Below are 21,612 nucleotides of genomic sequence, written 5' to 3'. Positions count from 1 at the left end.
CACTTATAAACCTTTTATTCAAAAATAACTGCTAGCAATATAAGGGTGTCATCTTTCCAAATGTCTGTGTGCCTATGTACACACATATACATATATATGTGTGTCCACATGTATATCATCTACACAAACACATGTCATGCAGATTACATGTAACTAATCAAATATATACAAATATTCATATATCTGTGTACGTGCATCTTTTTAAAAAAATCTTGTTTAAAAAACATAAACCAGTTCCACTGCCTGGGTGGCTCAGTCAGTTAAGCATCTGACTCTTAGTTTCGGCTCAGGTCATGATCCCAGGGGTCATGAGACTGAGGACCATGTCCGGCTCCATGCTCAGTGTAGAGTCCACTTGAGATTCTCTGCCTTTTCTTCTCCCTCTGCCCCTCTCCCTGCTCTTGTGAGTAAGCGTGCTCTCTCTCTCAAATAAATAAAATCTTTAAAAAAATAAATACTCCTATTGTTTAGTAGGCAGAGTGGACACTTAAAAAATACATTATACTGTATCAATAAATATACATTATCATTTTAATGCAGTTTTTGATAATCAGTCTCATACTGTGAGATATTTGTTACTGTCAAATTTTCCTTATTCATTTATTCATACACTCTTATATAAATATCTTCATACACACAACTTTTTGTAGTCTTCCTACAATTACTACAGAAGAAAAAGTAAGATTGTAAGGCTCAACTAAAAACTTGAAACAAATTGTAAAAGTGCTTTCCAGAAAGGATGGACCAATTTACACTTCCACTTATTAAATGAGTTCCTATTAACCCAGAATTTCACCAAACTCTCTCTCATTATATACCACTGATTTTTTTATGAACAGTTTGAAAATAGTTTGCATACAACATACCCTGTTATTCTAATTACCTCAGAATATTCTTGTATTTCACAGTAACACTATCAAATTGAGGAAACTTAGTACTCTATAGTTCATATTCCAATTTTATTACCCCAATAATGAACCTTATAAAAATGAATGGCAGCTTTATTGTTTCTTTAGACTTTTATTATTACTCACCTGGTTTAAGTCTTTTCCTCAACTCTATGCTCCAGTATTTTATTGTTTGTAACATCAGTAGCTGAAAATCTGTAGTGAAAAATGAAAGTAACTGTTATCTTTTCTCACAAGAAAGGGAGAACCTAAAGGAAAGGAGCATGTAAAAAATATGAAGAGCATTCCACAAATGCTTGTATTACTTTTATTAAACTTCATTTATAAAACTTCATTTACTATAATAAATTTCAGGGCACCTGGGTGGCTCAGTCGGTTAAGTGTCTGCTTTCAGCTCGTGATCCTGGAGTCCCAGGCTCAAACCCCGGGTCAGGCTCCCTGCCCAGAGGTGAGTCTGCCTCTCCCTCTCCCTCTGCCCCTCCCCCTGCTTGTGCTTGTTCTCTCTCGAATAAATAAACAGAATCTTTTAAAAAAAATAGTATAATAAACTTCATTTATTAAACTTCATTTATAAAACTTCACATTGTCCCAGTAAATTTATTCTGCTCAAAAAACAAACAATTCTCAGGGCACCTGGGTGGCTCAGTTAAGTATCTGATTCTATCTCAGCTCACGTCTTGATCTCAGGGTCATGGGTTCAAGCCCAGTGTTGGGCTCCACACATGGAGCCTAGTTAAAAAAACAAAACAAAACAAAAGAATTCTAGAAGCTGAACACTCTGATCAACCTTGGTATCACAAGTCAATGAGATTTTGTGACACAAAATTAAGTAACCAGAAATATCTATGAAGTATTTGGGGGGGGGGATTTTAATTATAATCTAAACAATCCATTAGATCTAAGTTCCAATTTATAGAAAATTCAGAGACTAAAGTAACAGGGTAAAGGACACCACAAAATAGGAGAAGTTTTATTACCACATAGGACTATTGTCTTGGTTCTTCAACAACTGAAATTAAGGTGGGAAAAAGGTAGCAGGGCAGGGAGAACTGTTCTAGAAGAAGAGAATCTTCTGAATCACCAACCAAATACATCCTGGTTCAAATGAATAAAAGTTTCAGAGTACATAAAGAAATCTGAACACGGGCTGGATATTAGATAATATTAAAAATTATTATTTTTTGGTGAGATAATGGTATTATGCCAATACCAGTTTAATATCAGTTATAATGGAAGTGTCTTTTTAAAAAAGAGATTCATATTATAAATATTAAGGGCTAAAATATTATAATAGTTGTAGTTCCAATACTTCAGAAAAAATAAATATTCTACTGTTAATAATCTGCTAAATCTATGTGGTAAGTATACTGTAAGCATTTTTACTGTTCTATATTTTTCTCTATATGGAAAAATTTGAACAACAGGATTTTTTTTAGTTTGTGAAACTTATATAGAATCTTCAAGTCTAAGAAAATACTTCTTAACATTTGTTTATATGAACACGGTTAAGTGGAAAAATGCTAGAATATAGGTACACTTCTCCTCCAGAAGTGACAAGACCTACAATGCTTTATTTTGACATCCATTCCAGCAAAGTTGGTACCTGAATATGCTCAAACCTGAAACTAAAGCCAGAAAAACGGATATATTTCTAGTTATTATTATAGAATGTTAAGGGGAAGAAGTAAAAAATTTAGATGTAACTTTTTAGAACTCAGAATTAAGGTTACTGGACTTTTTATTACTTCTTTGCATAAATGTAGTTTAGAAAAATATATTAACAATCTCCTAAGATCATAACAAGTACCTACTTAAAATGAGATCTGTAAAATTAGTCTTTCAATTTATTTGAAAAATAAAGTGGGGGAAAAAGAATAATATAGGCACAGATTGGGGGTATTTGGGGAAAAAAAGTGGAAATAATAATCTTAGTGGATTATTTAAAACTTATAATGTACTTTCCAGGGCTTTAAATTCCTTGCAGTCCTATCAACGTACTCCCCTAGCATATCCTCAATGGAGAAAAACTGAGAGACTTTCCTCTACAGTCAGGTACAAGACAGGGAAGTCCGCTCTCACCACTGCTATTTAACACAGTACTGGAAGTCCTAGCCTCAGCAATCAGACAACACGAAGAAATAAAATGCATCCATATTGGCCAGGAGGACGTCAAACTTTCACTATTCACAGATGACATGATACTCTATGTAGAAAACCCAAAGACTCCACCAAAAAATTGCTAGAACTGATACACAAACTCAGCAAAGTAGCGGGATACAAAATCAATGTACAGAACTCTATTGCATTTCTATCCACCAATAATGAAGCAGAAAGAGAAATCAAGGAATCGATCCCATTTACAATTGTACCAACAACCATAAGAATAAATCTAAGAATAAACCTAACCAAAGAGGTGGAACACTTGTATTCTGAAAACTACAGAACACTTATGAAAGAAATTGAAGATGACACAAAGAAATGGAAAAACATTCCATCCTCATGGATCGAAAGAACAAATACTATTTAAATGTCTATACTGGGGAGCCTGGGTGGCACAGCGGTTAAGCGTCTGCCTTCGGCTCAGGGCGTGATCCCGGCATTGTGGGATCGAGCCCCACATCAGGCTCCTATGCAATGGGCCTGCTTCTTCCTCTCCCACTCCCCCTGCTTGTGTTCCCTCTCTCACTGGCTGTCTCTATCTCTGTCAAATAAATAAATAAATAAAATCTTAAAATAAATAAATAAATAAATAAATAAATAAATAAATAAATAAATGTCTATACTACCCAAAGAACTCTACACATTGAATGCAATCCCTATCAAAATACCACCAGCATTTTTCATAGAACTAGAACAAACAATACTAAAATTTGCATGGAACCACAAAAGACCCCAAATAGCCAAAGCAATTTTGAAAAAGGAAAGCAAAGTGGAAGGCATCACAATTCTGGTCTTCTTCTGGCCTTCAATCTATATTACAAAGCTGTAGTCATCAAGACAGTATAGTACTAGCACAAAAACAGACACACAGATCAATGGAAAACAACAGAAAACCCAGAAATAGACCCACAACTATATGGTCAAGTAATCTTTAACAAAGCAGGAAAAAATACCCAATGGAAAAAAGTTAATCTCTTCAACAAATGGTGTTGGGAAAACTGGGCAGCCACATGCAGAAGAATGAAACTGGGCCACTTTCTTACACCATACACAAAAATAAATTCGAAATGGATGAAAGACCTAAATGTGAGACAAAAAAACCCATCAAAATCCTAGAGGAGAACACAGGCAGCAACCTCTTTGACCAGGGCCGTAGCAACTTCTTACCAGACACGTCTCCAAAAGGGAAACAAAAGCAAAAATGAATTATTGGGACTTCAAGATGAAAAGCTTCTGCACAGTGAAGGAAATGGTCAACAAAACTAAAAGGCAGCCTGTGGAATGGGAGAAGATATTTGCAAATGACATATGTGATAAAGGGTTAGTATCCAAAATCTAAAAAGAACTTAATCAAACTCAACACCCAGAAAAACAAATAACCCAGTTAAGATATGGGCAGAAGACATGAATAGATACTTTTTTCAAATAACACATTCATATGGTCAACAGACACATGAAAAGATGCTCAATATCACTCATCATCAGGGAAATACAAATCAAAACCACAGTGAGATACCACCTCAAACCTGCCACAATGGCTAAAACTAGTAACACAGGAAACAACAGGTGTTGGCACAGATGTGGAGAAAGGGGAACCCTCCTAAGCTGTTAGTGGGAATGCAAGCTGGTGCAGTCACTCTGGAAAATAGTATGGAGGTTCCTCAAAAAGTTACAAATAGAACTACCCTCTGATCTAGCAATTGCACTAATAGGTATTTACCGAAAGGATAGAAAAATACTGATTTGAAGGGGCACATGCACCCTGATATTTATAGCAGCATTATCAACAATAGCCAAGTTATGGAATGAGCCCAAATGTCCATTGACTGATGAAAGGATAAAGGAGAGGTGAGGGATACACACACACACACACACACACACACACACACACACACACACACTAGTCATTAAAAAGAATGAAATCTTGCCGTTTGGAATGATGTAGATGAAGCTACAGTGTATTATGCTAAGCAAAATCAGTCAGATAAAGACAAATATCATGTGATATCACTCATGTGGAATTTAAGAAACAAAACAGATGAACATAATAAAAGGAAAAAAAAGAGAGGGAAGTAAAACATAAGAGATTCTTAACTACAGAGAACAAACTGAGGGCTGATGGGAGGGGAAATGGGGAGGGAATGGGCTAAATGGACGATGGGTATTAAGGAGGGCACTTGTGTTGAGAACTGGGTGTTACAAGTAAGTGATGAATCACTAAATTCTACTCCTGAAACTAGGATTACACTATACATTAACCAGAATTTAAATAAAAATTTGAAAAACAAAAAAGGATTATGGGAATATTCAAGTCAAAGATAGTAAATCACACATACTTCATATCATCAGAATTTTTAATTTTTTCAAATTTATGTTAAATGCTATTTCCAAAATCTTGATTTACCTTCCCTTGCTCAGTAAATGATGCTGAACATTTCCTCACCTGGCAACCATCATTCTACCTTCTCCTTCTAAGAATTTTACCACTCTAGATACTTCACATAAATGGAAATGTGCAGTATTTCTGCTTCTGTGATCAAGTTATTTTACCCAGCATAGTGCTCTAAAAGTTCAAATATGTATCATATGACAGGATTTCCTTCATTTTAAGCACTAGGCACCTGGGTGGCTCAGGAGGTTACATCGTCTGACTCTTGGTTTCAGCTCAGGTCATGATCCCAGGGCCATGGAATCAAGCCCCACACTGGGCTCCACGCTCAGTGTGGAGTTGGCTTGAGATTCTCTCTCCTTCTGCCCCTCCTCCTGCTCGTTCATCCCTCTTTCTCTCTAAAATAAATAAATTAAATCTTTATTAAAAAGGCTAGGGGTGCCCGGGTGGCTTAGTTGGTTAAGCATCTGCCTTCTGCTCAGTTCATGATCTCAGGGTTCTAGGATAGCGCTCCACATCGGTCTCCCTGCTCCACAAGGAGTCTGCTTCTCCCTCCCTCTTTGCTACTCCCCCTGGGCTTGTGCGCATGTGCTCTAACGAATAAAATTTTTAAAAATTTTTTTGAAAGGCTAAATAACACTCTATTATATGTATATACATTTTCATTATCGTTTCATCTATCGATGGGCAAAAAATTCAGATTGTTTCCACCTCTTGAACTGTGCATAATGCAATGAACACGGGAGTCCAAATATCTTGAGTTTCTGATTTCAATAATTTTAGATAAATATCCAGAAGTGGGATTGCCAAATCATATGGTTGTTCTATTTTAAATTTTTTGAGGAACCAATGTCATTTTCCATAGCAGCTATACCATTTTACCAACAATGCACAGGGTTCTGATTTTCCACATCTCCATCAGCACTTGTTATTTTCTGCCTTTGTCTTTAATAATGGCCGTCATAAAACGTATGAAGTGATATCCTGTGACTTTGATTTCATTTGCCTGATAATTAGTGATGCTCAGTGTCTTCATTTTCCTGTTGGTCAAATGTGTGTTTTCTTTGGAAAAATGTCTATTTTTTATTCTAGTTATTTCTTACGGAGTTGTAGGAGTTCATTATATATTTTGGATACTAATCTCATATCAGATGTATGGTTTGTAAATATTTCCTCCCATTCCATAGACTATCTTTTCACTCTGTTGACTTTGTCTGTAGCTGTATAGAAGCTTTTTGGTTTGATGTAGTCAAAGTTGCCTTTTGATTTTACTGTCAGTACTTTTGGTGTTATATACATGAAATCACTGCCAAGATCAATGTTATGAAGCTTTTCCTTATGTTTTCATCTAGGAGTTTTATAATTTCAGGTCTTAAATTCAAGTCATTAATCCACTTGGAATTGATTTTTGTATGTGGTGTGAGAGAAGGGTCAAAATTCTTATTGTTAACGTAGTGAAGTTTATCTATCTTTCCTTTTATAGACACCTTTTTGATTCTTCTTTAAGCAATCTTTCTTTACCCAAGAGTCCAAAAGATACCTGCCTACATTTTCTATGTATTTTAAAAGTTGTGCTACTGACAAATTTTAAATCCTTAATTTATGCAGAATTTTTAAAATATCAAGTGAAATAGGGAACCAATTTCATCTTTTCCCATGTGAAAACAAATAAGTACTTTCTCCAAGCTCCAATTTTTAAAAAAAGATTTTATTTATTTATTTGGGGGACAGAGGGAGAGAGGGGGGGATCGTCCACCAGGGGAGGGGCACAGGGAGAAGCTGATTCCCTTGTTGAACAGGGAGCCCAATGTGGAACTTGACCCCAGGACGCTAGAATCATGCCCCAAGGCAAAGGCAGACACGTTACGACTAAGCCACCCAGGTGCCCCCAAGCTCCAATTTTTAAATAATCCCTCTTTTTTCCTCTAAACTGATAACTACTTTGTTGTACTGAAATTCTATTCCTTTGTGGAACTGTTTCTAGGTTCTCTATTCTACTCCATGGATTGACTTCTCTATCCTTAAACTGTATCACACTGTATTATTACGGAGTCATAACAAGCCCTTATATTTGGTAGTCCAGGTCCTTAAGTTTAAAAATCATCTTACTAAATTCTTTGAAAAAATCTCTTTAGGATTTTAGTTGGAATTGCATTGAATCTATAGATAAACCTGGAGACAATATCTATGAATACAGTCTCTAATTTATTCGAGTCTTCCTTAATGTTGTGAGAATTTTAAAATTTGTCGTACAGATATCTTTGTGCCATACCTGTGACAGATCCAATTCTAGCTATCTGGTAGTCACTAAAACTAATATAAATGGTATTTGCCTTTCAATTATATTAAAATTATATTAAATTTATCCACTGTTAAGATATGGAAATAATTTTGTACATTAACCTCATATCCACCCAAACTTACTAAAGGAAAACCATTGATTCTAATTGATTTATATACTCTTTTTCCCATAAAAGTTTACATTGTCTGCAAGCAGTAAGTTTAATTTCTGCCCTTCATACTCATCATGGTACAATTTAGTTTTCTTATCGTAAAGGTTAGGATTGCCAATACAATATTAAAAAGTGGTGAAAATGAGTATTCTTATTTCATTCCTCAATTAAAAAAAAATTCTAAGATTCTACATTAGGATGATGTTTGCTCTGATACTTTTCATTTTTGGGTTTTTTTTTTTTTTTTACAAGATTCTTCATCTTTTTTTTCCCTTGATTCCCCATTTAAGTGATACCATGCAGTATTTGTCTTTCTCTCTTATTTCATGTCATATAACAACCTCAAGGTCCAACCACAATTTCCCAAATGGCAGGATTTCCTTCTTTTGCATGGCTGAATAATATTCCAATGTATATACATATGTATCACATTTTAAATTTTACTTTTGAACATTTTAAATTGACGTATAGTTGACACAGAATATATTAATTTCAAGTGTACAACATGGCAATTGGACAATTATATACATTACAAAATGTTGACCACCATAATATAGTTATAATTAGTCACCAATGAAGTTATTAAAATGTTACTGACTATATTCTCTATGCTGTACTTTTTCATCTTGCCTTATTTTAGAACTAAAAGTTTGTACCTCTCAACCCCATCACCTATTTCCTCCAGCCCCCCACTGCCCTCACATCTGGCAACCACCAATTTGTTGTCTGTATATATGAGCTTTTGGGTTTTCTTTACAATGTCTTCATTTGTTTTGCTTTTTTGATCGCACAAATATGTAAAATAATATACTATTTGACTCTACTTATTTCATTTAGCATAATACCCTATAGATCAAATCGTGTTGTCCAAATGACAAGATTTTTTTAATGGCTGAGTAATATTCTAATGTAAATATATACCACATCTTCCTTCTCTATTCATCTGTTGATGGACATTTAGGTTGTTTCCATAACTTCACTATTGTAAATAACACTACAATAAACATATGGGTGCATATATCTTTTCAAATTAGTGTTTTTGTTTTCTTTGGGTAAATACACCACAGTGGAATTACCGGATCATGATATTTCTACTTTTACTTTTTTGAAGAACCTTCATAATGGTTTCCATCGTGGCTGCACCAATTTATATAAATTGGTTTCCTTTTCTTACGTGAGGGTTTCCTTTTCTCCACAATCTCAACAACACTTATTTTTTTTTCTTTTTGATACTGGCCATTCTGACTGGTGTAAAGTGTTAACTCATTGTAGTTTTGAATTGCGTTTCCCTGATAATTAGTGATAATAAGCATCTGTTCATGTGTCCGTTTGCCATCTGTAAATCTCCTTTGGAAAAATGTCTTTTTGGATCTTTTGTCCATCTTTACATTGGATTGTCTGTGTTTTGATATTAACTTGTAGGAGTTCTTTATAGGTTTTGGATATTAACCTCTTATTGGAAAAATCATTTGCAAATATCTCCCCCCATTCATTGGCTTGCCTTTTTGTTTTGTTGATGGTTTCCTTTGCTCTGCAAGAGGATTTTAGTTTCATGTAGTCCTGTTTATTTTTGCTTTTTCCCTTGAGGAGAATGATCCAGAAAAAAAATATTGCTAAGACTGACATCCAAGTTTAACTGTTAAGTTTTATGGTTCCAAGTCTTACACTTACATCTTTAATCCATTTTGAGTTTATCTTTGTACTTGGTATAAGAAGTGGTCCAGCTTTCTCAACACCATTTTTTGAAGAGACTGTCATCTCCCCATTGTATATTCTTACCTCTTTTGTTACAAATTAATTGACCATGTTAAGTGTGAGTTTATTTCTGGACTGTTCCACTGATGCATGTGATCTATTCTGTTTCACTCTCCTATTACCATACTGTTTTGGTTACCAAACTTTATAGTATACTTTAACATCTAGAATTATGAACCTTCAGCTTTGTTCTTTCTTAAGATTGCTTTGGCTATTCAGGGTCTTTTGTGGTTCCACAAAAATTTTATTATTTGTTTCAGTTCTGTGAAAAATGCTATTGGTATTTTAGTAGAGATTGCATTGAATCTGTAGACTGCTTTGGATAGTACAAACCCTTTAACAAACATATTAACATAAAAGTATTAATTCCTCCAATCCATAAGCATGGAGTAACTGGAGTCCATAAAGAAACGAGAGCACTGGCAAATGTAACAAGGATAAATATAAAAGAAAATGGATAAAGCAATAAAGTAAATCTCTGCTGATAGGCATACAATATATAAAGATGTAATCTGTATGACTACAAAGGCACAAAGAAGGATGGTAAGGAATGGAGCTATATGAAACCAAAGTTTTTATACTACTAAGATTAAATTGGTATTAATCTGAACCAGATTGTTATAAGTTAAAATAATAACTGTAATCACCTCGGAAACCACCAAAAAAACCCCATAAACAAAAAAACAAAAAACTCCCAAAAAACAAAAAAAACACACACATCCACAAAATGTACTAGAAGAGCTGGAGTTCTGGTCCAAGATGGTGACAAAGACCCTGAACTCACCTTTTCCATGGACACACTAAATCTACACCTATTTATAGAGCAGTTCCTCTTAAAGAACTAAGGGCTGACTGAACAGCTTCTGCACAAAAAGATAGAATATATAAAGTAAGGCTAGAGAGACCACATAGAACACAGCAAGAGAGATGGAGAGAAGATAATGAAGGGAACCCCTGAATGCAGGGAACTGTAGTGGAAGTGTAAGAGTGCTGACAATACTGATTCCATCTTTGGACCTCCATCTTGTTCATTTCACTCAATGATCCTTCTTGGGCTATGTGTTCCAGGCCCCTTGGAGACTGATCTACATTACCTTAGAAATCCCTGCCAAGGTCAGCATAGAGGAAGGCTTGTTTTGGCCTCCCATGAATCTGTTAAGTCTTTCCCATTCCTGACACACAGGTAGTGCCACAAGATCTAATTAAAGGTTAGCTGTCAATTAGGTGCACACAAACCCTTTGAGGTACATGCAGACCCTTTAACCTCACTACGATGCCCTTCTGCATGTCCACTTATTCTATAAAATCTGTGGATTAAGGTCCGAACTTTGCAGAGAAAAACTATGCAGTTGCCATGGATCATCCTCTGCCTAAACCTTCCCTGTCAGTAAGCTACCCTGAATAAAACTCTGTGTAAAAATGTACAAAATCACCTGCTTTGTTTTTCGGTCTCAAAGCATCTTTTCAGTTTGGGGGAGACTTTACTGTCCATCCCCACCTTCTAAAAGGGAAGGGATAGTACTGAGGAACCTAGAGCAGATTTGTCTGCCTTGGGCATGGAATAAAAAAGTCCTGGTTTAAAAGATCCAGCCTTAGAATTCCACCAGTGGGGGAGCTGCTGGACCTTTCTTCAGGTTGGAGGAGCCGGTGAGTGCCAAGTTCATGTTCATCCTCCACCCCAATAATGCAGACTGGAGCAGAGTTCTGGGCCCCATTGCTGGCCTGCCACCTCAGTGAGCCCTGTCGTAGCTCTGGATGCCCTGGGACACAGAAAAAAAGTGTAGGTTTAAAAGAGCAACTAAACTATAAAAGATCCAGTCCTAGACCTCCACCAAACAGCGAGGGAGCTACTGGAATTCTCTCCGGGTCAGTGGTGCTGGTGAACACCACGGTTTATGTTCCCCTCCATACTGACAGCATGCACAGGAGCAAGGTCCAGATGCCACAGCTGGCCTACAGTTTCTGTGAGCCCCAGGTCCCAGCCCACACCAAACCTATCAGTCCCACCATGGTAGCCCCAGTGCAGTATACAGCAGGAGACTCCTGGTGGGTGCTCACTACAGCTCTGGCTGTCACACCAAGGTGACACAGATATAAGCACCCTAGAACACCTCAGGCCTACACCATTTCATCCCCAGCACAGAGCACTCTGGGACCTCCTGGGTCATGCCTATCTGGAAAGCTGTCCCTTCATGGAGTGCCCCAGGATACCCCAGCCCATGCTGGCCTTGGCTCCAATCACCCTGCCAGGGCACACTCTGCAATGAGCACCCTTGGACACCCAGGCTTGCACCCGCTTCAGCTTCAGCTGTCCTCCCAGGGCACCTTCTGCATGGAAAGCCCAGGGACCACCCCAGCTCAAGCCCACTTTAGCTATAGCTATACTGCTGGAGTGCTCACTATGCAGAGTGCCCAGGGACACCCCAGCTCATGACCCACCTCAAATTTATTTGCTACACGGAACACCCCCAGGAACTCCTGCCTCAGCTTCAGCCATCCTACTAGGGTGTTCTCTGCATGGAGAGCCACAGGACACCCCGCCTTGCACCCATTTCAGCTTCAGCTATCCTGCCAGGGTGTTTTCTTCATGGAGAGCCCTGGAATCACCCTGGCCCATGCCTGCTTCAGCTTTGGTCACCCCACCAGGGCAGCCCAACATGGAGTACTCCAGGACCCCCAGCACATGCCAGACACAGCTCCAGCCAGTCAAAGTCACCAAGCACACAGAGTCCACACAGGGTTTGACCATACACAAGACCATTCCTTCAAGTGTAAAAGTACTCATTTCACTAATTCATAGAAACAAACACAGCAAAGTCAAGCAAACGAGGAGACAGAAGATGCTTCAAATGAAGGAATAAGGAAAAAAAAAAAAAAACAAAAAGGAACAGAAATTAGCAATATGCCAGATAAAGAGTGGAAAGCAATGATCACAAAGATGCTAACCAGACTGAAAAGAACTGAGTGAGAACTTCAACAAAGAGAAACATGAAAAAAAAAGAAAACCCAATCAAAGTTAAAAAATACAGTAACTGAAATGAGAAATATACTACAGGGAAACAACAGTAGATATGTGGATGCAGAAGAACAGTTATGTAACGTGCAACACAGGGTAATGGAAAGCACCCAAATTCAGCATCAGGAAAAAAAAAAGGAATTAAGAAAACAAATGAGGAATAAGTTAAGGGATCTCTTAGACAACATCGAGTGAACAAACATTCACATTATAGGGCTCCCAGAAAGAAGAGAGAGAGAGAAAGGGGCAGAAACCTTATTTGAAGAAACAATAGCTGAAAAATTCCCTAACTGGGGAAAGGAAACAGACATCCAGGATCAGGAAGCATAGAGAGTTCCAAACAAGATGAACCTAAGGAGGTCCACAATAAGACATATGAGTATTAAAATGACACAGGTTAAAGACAGAAATTTTTAAAACCAGCAAGAGAGAAACGAAAAAAGTTACAGATAGGGAAACTTCATAAGGCTACCTGCTGATTTTTCAACAGAAATTTTGCAGTCCAGAAGACAGTGGCATGATATATTCAGAGCTGAAAGGAAAAAACCTGCCACCAACAATATTCAACTCAGCAAAATTATATCATTCAGAATTGAGGGAGAGAGAGTTTCCCAGATGAATGGAAGTTAAGGAGTTCATCATCACTACTAAACCAGCCTTACAAGAAATGTTAAAGGAACTTCTTTAAGTGGAAAAGGTGATACTGAGAAGCAAAAAAGAATTATGAATAATAAGATGTAAAATATGACAACATATACATAAAACATGGAAAAGGGAGCAAGAAAGTTCTTTTAGAATGTGTCTGAACTGAAATGACTATCAATTTACTATAGATTGCTATATATCTAAGATCTTATACATGAATCTCATGGTACCCACAAACCAAAACCCTATAATAGATACACAAAAAATAAAGAGAAAGCCAAGCAAAACACTACAGAAAGTCATCAATCACAGGGAAAGAGAGCAAGAGGAAAAAAAAAAGTAACAGAGAATTACAAAAATAACCAGAAGACAATTAGCAAAATAGCAATAAGTACACACTTATCAATACTTTAAAAGCAAATGGTCTAAATGCTCCAATCCAAGACATAAGGTGGCAGAATAAAAAACCCAGGCCCATCTATATGTTGACTACAGGAGACTAATTTCAGACCTAAGGACACAAAAAGAATGAAAGCAGAAGGATGGAAAAAGATACCATACAAAGAGAAGAAGAAGAAAAAAAAAAGCTGGGGTGTAAAAACTGAGAAAAAAAATAGATTAAAAAAAAAAAAGACTGTAATAAGACACAACGGATTTACATAATGATAAAGGGGCAAATTCAAACCAGAAGGTTTAACAATTATAAATATTCACAAACCTAACACTGGAGCACCTAAATGCATAAAGCAAACATTAAGAGGGACTTTAACACCCCTTACATCAATGGATAGATCGTCCAAACAGAAAATTAATAAGAAAACAGTGTTTTTGACAAAACATTAGACCAGATGGGCCTAAAAATATATACAGAACATTCCATCCAAAAACGGAATACACGTTCTTTTTAAGTGCACATGGAACATTCTCCAGGATAGATCACATTAAGGCCATAAACCAAGCCTTAATAAATTAAGAAGACTGAAATACCACGCATCTTTTCCAACTACGACAGTATGAAACTAGAAATCAATCACAATTAAAAAAACAAGAAAACACAAACACGTCAAGGCTATACAACATGCTACTAAATGGCCAAAGGACACCAAGAAAACAGAGGAAATTAAAAAAATACATCCAGACAAATAAAAATATAATGGTCCGAAATCTTTGGGACACAGGAAAGGCAGTACTAAGAAATAAATTTAAATGACAGAGGTCTACCTCAAGAAGAAAAGTATCAAAAAACAATCTAACCTTACACCTAGAGAAACTAGAAGAATAAGAACAAAGCCAAAGATGAGTGCAAAAAGGAAATATGTAAGATCAGAGAACAAATAAAGACAAGAAAAAAAAATTGATGAGACCAAGAGCTGGTTCTTTGAAAATATAAACAAAATTGTTAAGCCTTTAGCCAAACTACTAAAAAAAGAAGACAGAAAATGAGAAACAAAAGAACATTAACAACTGACATCATAGAAATACAAAAAAATTCAAAGAGAATACTATGAAAAATTATATGCTTGGAATTTAGATAACCTACAAAAAATGGATAAACTAGAAATATACAATTTTCCAAAACTGAATGAAGAAGAAATAGAAAATGTGAACAGACCAATTACTAGTAATAAAATGCAAACAGTAATCAAACAACTTCCAACAAAGTCCAGAACCAGATGTACTCACAGGTGACTTTTACCAAACATTTAAAGAAGAGCTAATACCTATTGCCCTCAAACTATTCCAAAAAACAGGAGAGGAAAGAAAGCTTCCAAATACATTCTATGAGACCTGCATTACCCTGATACCAAAACCAGACATAGATACAACAAAAAAATGAAAACTACAGGCCTACATCTCTGATGAACACAGATGCAAAGATCCTCAACATAATATTAGCAAACCACACTCAACAACACCTTAAAAGGATCATTCACATGATCAAGTGGGATTTATTCCAGGGATGCAAGAATGGCTCAATATTCACAAATCAATCACTGTGATATACCACATCAACAAAACAAATGATAAAAATCACATGATCATTTCAACAAATGCAGAAAAAGCATTTGACAAAATCTAACATTCATTCATAATAAAAACTCTCAAAAAAGTGCTGTTGTTGTTTTTCAAGGGTGGAGAGGGGAAGAGGGAGACAATCTTAAAGAGGCTTCACGCCTAGCACAGAGCCTGATGCAGGGCTCGATCTCATAACCCTGCGATCGTGACTTGAGCTGAAATCAAGACTTGAACACTTAACCAACTAAGCCACCCAGGCGCCCCAAAAATGTGGGCTTACAGCTAACATACCTCAACATAATAAAGGCCATATAGAAAGACTGAAAATCGTCAAAGGTGAAAAATGGAGATCCTTTCCTCTATGTTCAGAACAAGAAAAGGAGGTTCACTCTTGTTACTTTTATTTAACATAGTACTGGAGTCCTAGCCACAGGAACCAAACAAGAAATAAAAGGGATCCAAATTGGTAAAGAAGAAGTTAAACAGTCACTATTTGCAGATGACATACTATACACAGAAAACTATAAAGAGTCCACCAAAAAACTATTAGCATAAATGAATTCAGTAAAGTTGCAGGATATAAGCTTACATGCAGAAATCAGTAGCATTTCTATACACCAGTAACAAAGTAGAAGAAACAGAAATTAAGGAAACAAATCCATTTACAATTATGCCAGAAAGGATAAAATATCTAGGAATAAACTTAACTGAGGAGCTAAAGACTTGTACTCTGAAAACTATACAACACTGATGAAAGAAATTGAAGGCAACAAAAACAAATAGAAAGATATCCCAGGGGCGCCTGGGTGGCACAGCGGTTAAGCGTCTGCCTTCGGCTCAGGGCGTGATCCCGGCGTTATGGGATCGAGCCCCACATCAGGCTCTTCTGCTATGGGCCTGCTTCTTCCTCTCCCACTCCCCCTGCTTGTGTTCCCTCTCTCGCTGGCTGTCTCTATCTCTGTCAAATAAATAAATAAAATCTTTAAAAAAAAAAAAAAAAAAAAGAAAGATATCCCATGCTCAAGGACTGGAAGGATACTGTTAAAATGTCCATAGTACCCAAAGCAATCTCTAGATTGAATGCAATCCCTATTAAAATGACAACAGCACTGTTTTATAGAACTAGATACATATTACCAAAATCTGTATGGAACCACCAAAGATCTCAAATACCCAAAGCAATTCTGTGAAAGAAGGACAAAGCTGGAGGTATCACAATCCCAGATTTCAAGATATACTATAAAGCTGTAGTAATCAAAACAGTATGGTACTGGCACAAAAACAGATACATATATCACTGGAACAGAACAGACAGCACAGGAATAAACCCAGACTTATGTGATCAATTAATGTACGACAAAAGCAGCAAGGATAAACAGTGGGGTAAAGACAGTCTCTTCAATTAATGGTGCTAAGAAAACTGGACAGCTACGTGCAAAAGAACAAAAATGGAGAACTTTCTTACACTAAACACAAAAATAAACTCAACATAGATTAAGAACCTAAATGTAAGCCCCTAAACCATAAAACTCCTAGAAGGAAACATAGGCAATAATTGCTTTGACATCAACCATAGCAACATTTTTGTAGAGGTTTCCTCAAGAAAGCGAAACAAAAGCAAAAATAAACTATTGGGGCTACACCAAAATAAGAAGCTTTTACCTGACAAAGGAAATGCCTACAAAAGAAAAAGGCAATGTACTGAGTGGGAGAAGATACATGCAAATGATTATCCAATAATAGTGGAAGCAAAATATATAAAGAACTCACACAATTCAACACCAAAATCACATATAATATGATTTAAAAAACGGGCAGAGGACCCAGATAGACATTTTTCTAAATAAGACACACAGATGGCTACAGACTTACAAAAAGATGCTCAACATCAGTCATCATCAGGGAAGTGTAAATCAAACCACAATGAGGTATCACCTTACACCTGTTAGAATGGCTAGAATGAAAAAACAAGAAATAACAAGCACCGGAGGGGATGTGGAGGAAAGGGAACCCTTGTACACTGTTGGTGGGAATGTAAATTGGTGTAGCCAATGTGGAAAACAGTATGGAGGTTCCTCAAAAACTTAAAAAATAGAAGTACCATATGATCCAGTGTTTCTACTGTGATGTATTTACCCCCCCCACACACAAGAACAACAAAAAACACCAGTTCAAAAAGATATATGCACTCCTATGTTCATTGCAGACTTACTTATAATAGCCAAGATATGGAAGCAACCCAAGTATCCATTAATAGATGAATGAATAAGGAAGATGTGGTACATATTTAAATATAATATAATGTAGTATTATTGAGCCATAAAAAAGGATGAGATCTTGGCATTTGCAGCAACACGGATGGACCTAGAGGGTATTATGCCAAGTGAACACATCAGATACAGAGTCAAATACCATATGATTTCACTTGTATGTGGAACAAAAAAACAAAACAAACAAAAAGCGTAAGAAGACCCATAAATACATTGAACTGATGGCTGCCAGAGGGGAGGAGGTGGGGGAATAGGCAAAATCGGTGAAGAGGAGTGAGAGATAGTCTTTCAGTTATGGATTGAAAAAGTTACTGGGATAAAAGGTATAGAGAATCGGGAATACAGCTAATGGTATTGTAATAGGGTTCTACAGTATCTTATGGTAGCTATACTTGTGGTAAGCATAGCAAATTGTTTAAACACCATGAGATACCACTTCGCAGCAGTAAGAAGATCATAATTTTAAAAAAAGAAAAAAAAATAACAAGTGTTGATGAGTATGGGGAGAAATGGGAAACTTTTACATACACCAATGGGAAGATAAAATCGTGCAGCCACTGTGGAAAAGCTGGTCAGTTCCTCAAAATGCTAAACATAAAATTTTCATATGACCCAGCAATTCCAGTATTAGATATATACCTAAGAGAACTAAAAACATACAGTCTAACAAAAACCTGTACACAAATGTTCAGAGCATTACTATTCATAACAGCCAGAAGCGGAAGCAATCCAACCAAATGTTTAACTGAGGCATGGATAAGCAAAATATGATGTATCCCTACAAGGAAATTTTATTCAACCAAAAAAAAGAAAAAAAAGAATGAAGTAGTGATACATGCTACAACATGGATGAATCTTGAGAAAACAGTACACTAAATGAAAGAAGCCAGACACAAAAAGCACCTATTTTATGATGCTATTTATATGAAATGTCCATAAATGGCAAATAGGTAGACAGAAAGCAGATTCGTGGTTGCTAGGGGTTGAGGAGAAAGGGGTTGGGGGAATGACTGTTTAATGGGTACTAGATTTCTTTTTAAGATGTTAAAAATGTCCTGGAATAAGATAGTGGTTATGACTGCACAACATTGTGAATGTACCAAAGTCACTAAATTATATACTTCAAAATACTTAAAATGGTGAATTTTATATTATGTGAATTTCACCTAGGTAAGATACCAGTTCACTCTCAGTGAGTGACCACAATGCAAATGGGACTTATACATATTGCTGGGGTCAGGGTTAAAAATTTAAGTAACTTCCATGGTGTCAAGCATTCAGTAAATGTATGATCCAGCAATTCCAAGAAAAATAAAAACATAGGTCCACAAAAGGAACTGTATACTAATGTTCACAGCAGCATTATTCATAACAGCTAAAACTGGGAAACTGCCCAAATATAAATCAACATGTACAGTATATGCACACCATGGGATACTACCCAGAGATAAAAAAGAATGAACTACTGATATCTATAGCAACATGGAAGACATAAAAGGTTTCCTTATGTTATGCAAAATAATGAAGAGCTACACCATATAAATTTCATGATTTCACTTATAGTAAGTTAAAATACAGGAAAAACTGTATCAGTCAGATATAAATCAAACCATAGCAATCAGAAAAGTGGTTACCTCTGATGGGATGGGAGATTGGAATGAAGAATGAAATAACCTCCTGAGAAGCAGAAATGTTACATATTTTGATTGTGGTAGTAATTACATGGATATACATATTTATTAGAACTCAATCTGTACACTTAAAATGGGTCCATTTTATGGACTGTATCTGCCAAGGGATACATTCCACTGCCCCCAGTGCATGCCTAAAACCCCAGATAGTAACAAACTCAATGTATGTTTTTTCCTATACATACACACCTATGACAGTTTAATTTATAAAATACTCACATTAAGAAATTAACTGTAACTAAAAACAGAACAATTATAATAATATACAATAATAAAAATTATGTTAATGTGGTCTCTTGCTGTCTCAAAATATCTTACTGTACTGAACATCACCCTCCTTGTGATAATGTGAGATGATAAAATGCCTGTGTGATCCGGTAAAGTGAAGTGAATGAAGTACCATTAGGCTACTATTGACCTGACAATAGGTCAGAAGGAAAATCATCTGCTTCTGGACCATGGGTGATGGAGGGTAACTGAAATCTAGGATAAGAAGGGACTATTGTTTTAGAAATTTTTAAAATTTACATAATGAGATTTCTATGGGGTCATAGGTAAACCAATCTCACTGAGCATAGCACATGGTAGGTGCTCAATCAATGCAGAAGGAAAGAAGGAAGTGGGTAAGTAGGTAGATTATTTTATAGTCATGGCCAAATAGTATGTATGTATTCTTTAGCACCCTTAAGGAATTTACCATCTAATTCAGAATGACATATCACCTCCGAACCAGCTCACTATCTTTAACAGTTCTCACAAACGCCACAGTAGCCTGTGAATCATACTGTCATAGAAGAAACCACTTTCAAATTCTGAATCCTCCTGTCTTGCTTATTCTCCATTTTTTACCCTTCACTGAGGTTGTGTTCAAGGTCTTGATACACTGAATTTTCCCGGTTTCCGAGCCCACCATCACCTGAGACAGGGCCTTCAGTGCCCCAGCTGTATTTTCATATGCTTAGCCTACAAAACTAACAATTTAACCTTTGAAAACCCTTAGGTCCTCCAACTCACCAGGGTATTGAGACTGTAAGAAATGAAAATTAAATTTAAAAAATAGCAGGAGAACATATTTCAGAAGATAACATATCAGTAGTTAGCATATGAATCAAACAGGACTATTAGGGAAAGCCCCAAATGAGCAGGAGATAAGACTCATTCAAAGCTAGGCTTGCTAGGAACAGGGAGAGGAACAGGTGGAGAGGCTTAAGCAAAAGAAAGGCAATAGGAAAGTGATGAGTATCACGGAAGAATGAACAAATCCATTCATTTGTCTAGGCTCTAGAACAAAATTTAACTTTGGATATATGTGTGAGGTAGTCTGAAAAAGCAGATAAGGTCTCATTTGATAATCACAAAGTTATGGGGTAGACTAAGCAGATACTGTCTTCATTTACAATGTACTATAAGAGGTGAAATTGCCCAAGGTAATAAAATTTCTTAGGAATAGAGCCAGTGCTGAATGAAATTCATTTCTCCTGATTTACAGCCAAATTTTCATTTACTTAGACCATCATTCTGCTCAGTGTTCTCTAACTTTGCTTAATACAACTCTTTAAACAAACTTCTCACCACATATAACCTTGCCCCCACCCCCATTCAGTTCTTGAAATTACACCCTTCCCCTGAACCATACTTTAAGATATACTTTAACATAAACTTTATAATTTTACCAATAGTTCTGATTACTGATATGATAGGTAAGGGGGTTTCCATGCATACAGGCCATACATGCATGACCAAGTCTTTCCTGTAACTACTAAAAGATCTGAATTCCAATAATATTTTCTAAAATTAACCTTGAGTTAAAGATTAGAAAATTATTAACACTGACCAGTAAAAGACTTTCAGCTTATTCATAGCTTGGCATTATCACCTATAATGCAGTCAAGGATGTGTCTAAAAGCATAGGGTACAACTATGTTACTGTTTCCTCATTGTAGTAAATATAAGAGGTAACTCAGCTTTCACTGGAACATAAAATGAGCTTTCATTTTTTACGTTCAATAGAAATTTGTTTAAATCTATCCCATATCCCCTAAACCTTCCAAAGACCCTATTTTCCCTTACTATCACTATAATTCCCTACACTGACAAATTTTTTCAAAAGTACACTCAATCTGTCTGCACTTCAAGTCCCTTGTTCTTATCTAGTACTTATACCTTATACAGTCATCTACTGAAATTCTCACTAAGGAAACCGATGACATCTTTTTTTTTTTTTTAAGATTTTATTTGAGAGAGGGAGAGGGAAAGAGAGAGAAAGCACGCACGAAGGGGGGGGCAGAGGAAGAGGGGAAGCAGAGTCC

At 36.4% G+C, this 21,612-nt stretch overlaps 1 protein-coding gene across 2 annotated transcripts in view; it reads right to left on the bottom strand.

Annotated features, from left to right (window-relative positions):
• The window catches only part of SLC25A40 (solute carrier family 25 member 40), a 53,775-nt gene that overhangs the window by 29,998 nt on the left and 2,165 nt on the right, over positions 1-21,612 (bottom strand). For both annotated transcript variants that reach the window (XM_045793336.2, XM_045793337.2), the window contains exon 2: positions 1,035-1,103. The gene's annotated coding sequence lies outside the window, so the exon portion shown is untranslated. The remainder of the gene's footprint in view (positions 1-1,034; positions 1,104-21,612) is intronic.

This window comes from Ursus americanus, chromosome 3, assembly GCF_024610735.1.
Source record: "Ursus americanus isolate L20-20 chromosome 3, mUrsAme1.1.p, whole genome shotgun sequence".
Taxonomy (NCBI): Eukaryota; Metazoa; Chordata; class Mammalia; order Carnivora; family Ursidae; genus Ursus; species Ursus americanus.
The sequence above is the reverse complement of the archived record's forward strand: the minus strand, read 5'-3'. Positions and strand labels throughout refer to the sequence as shown.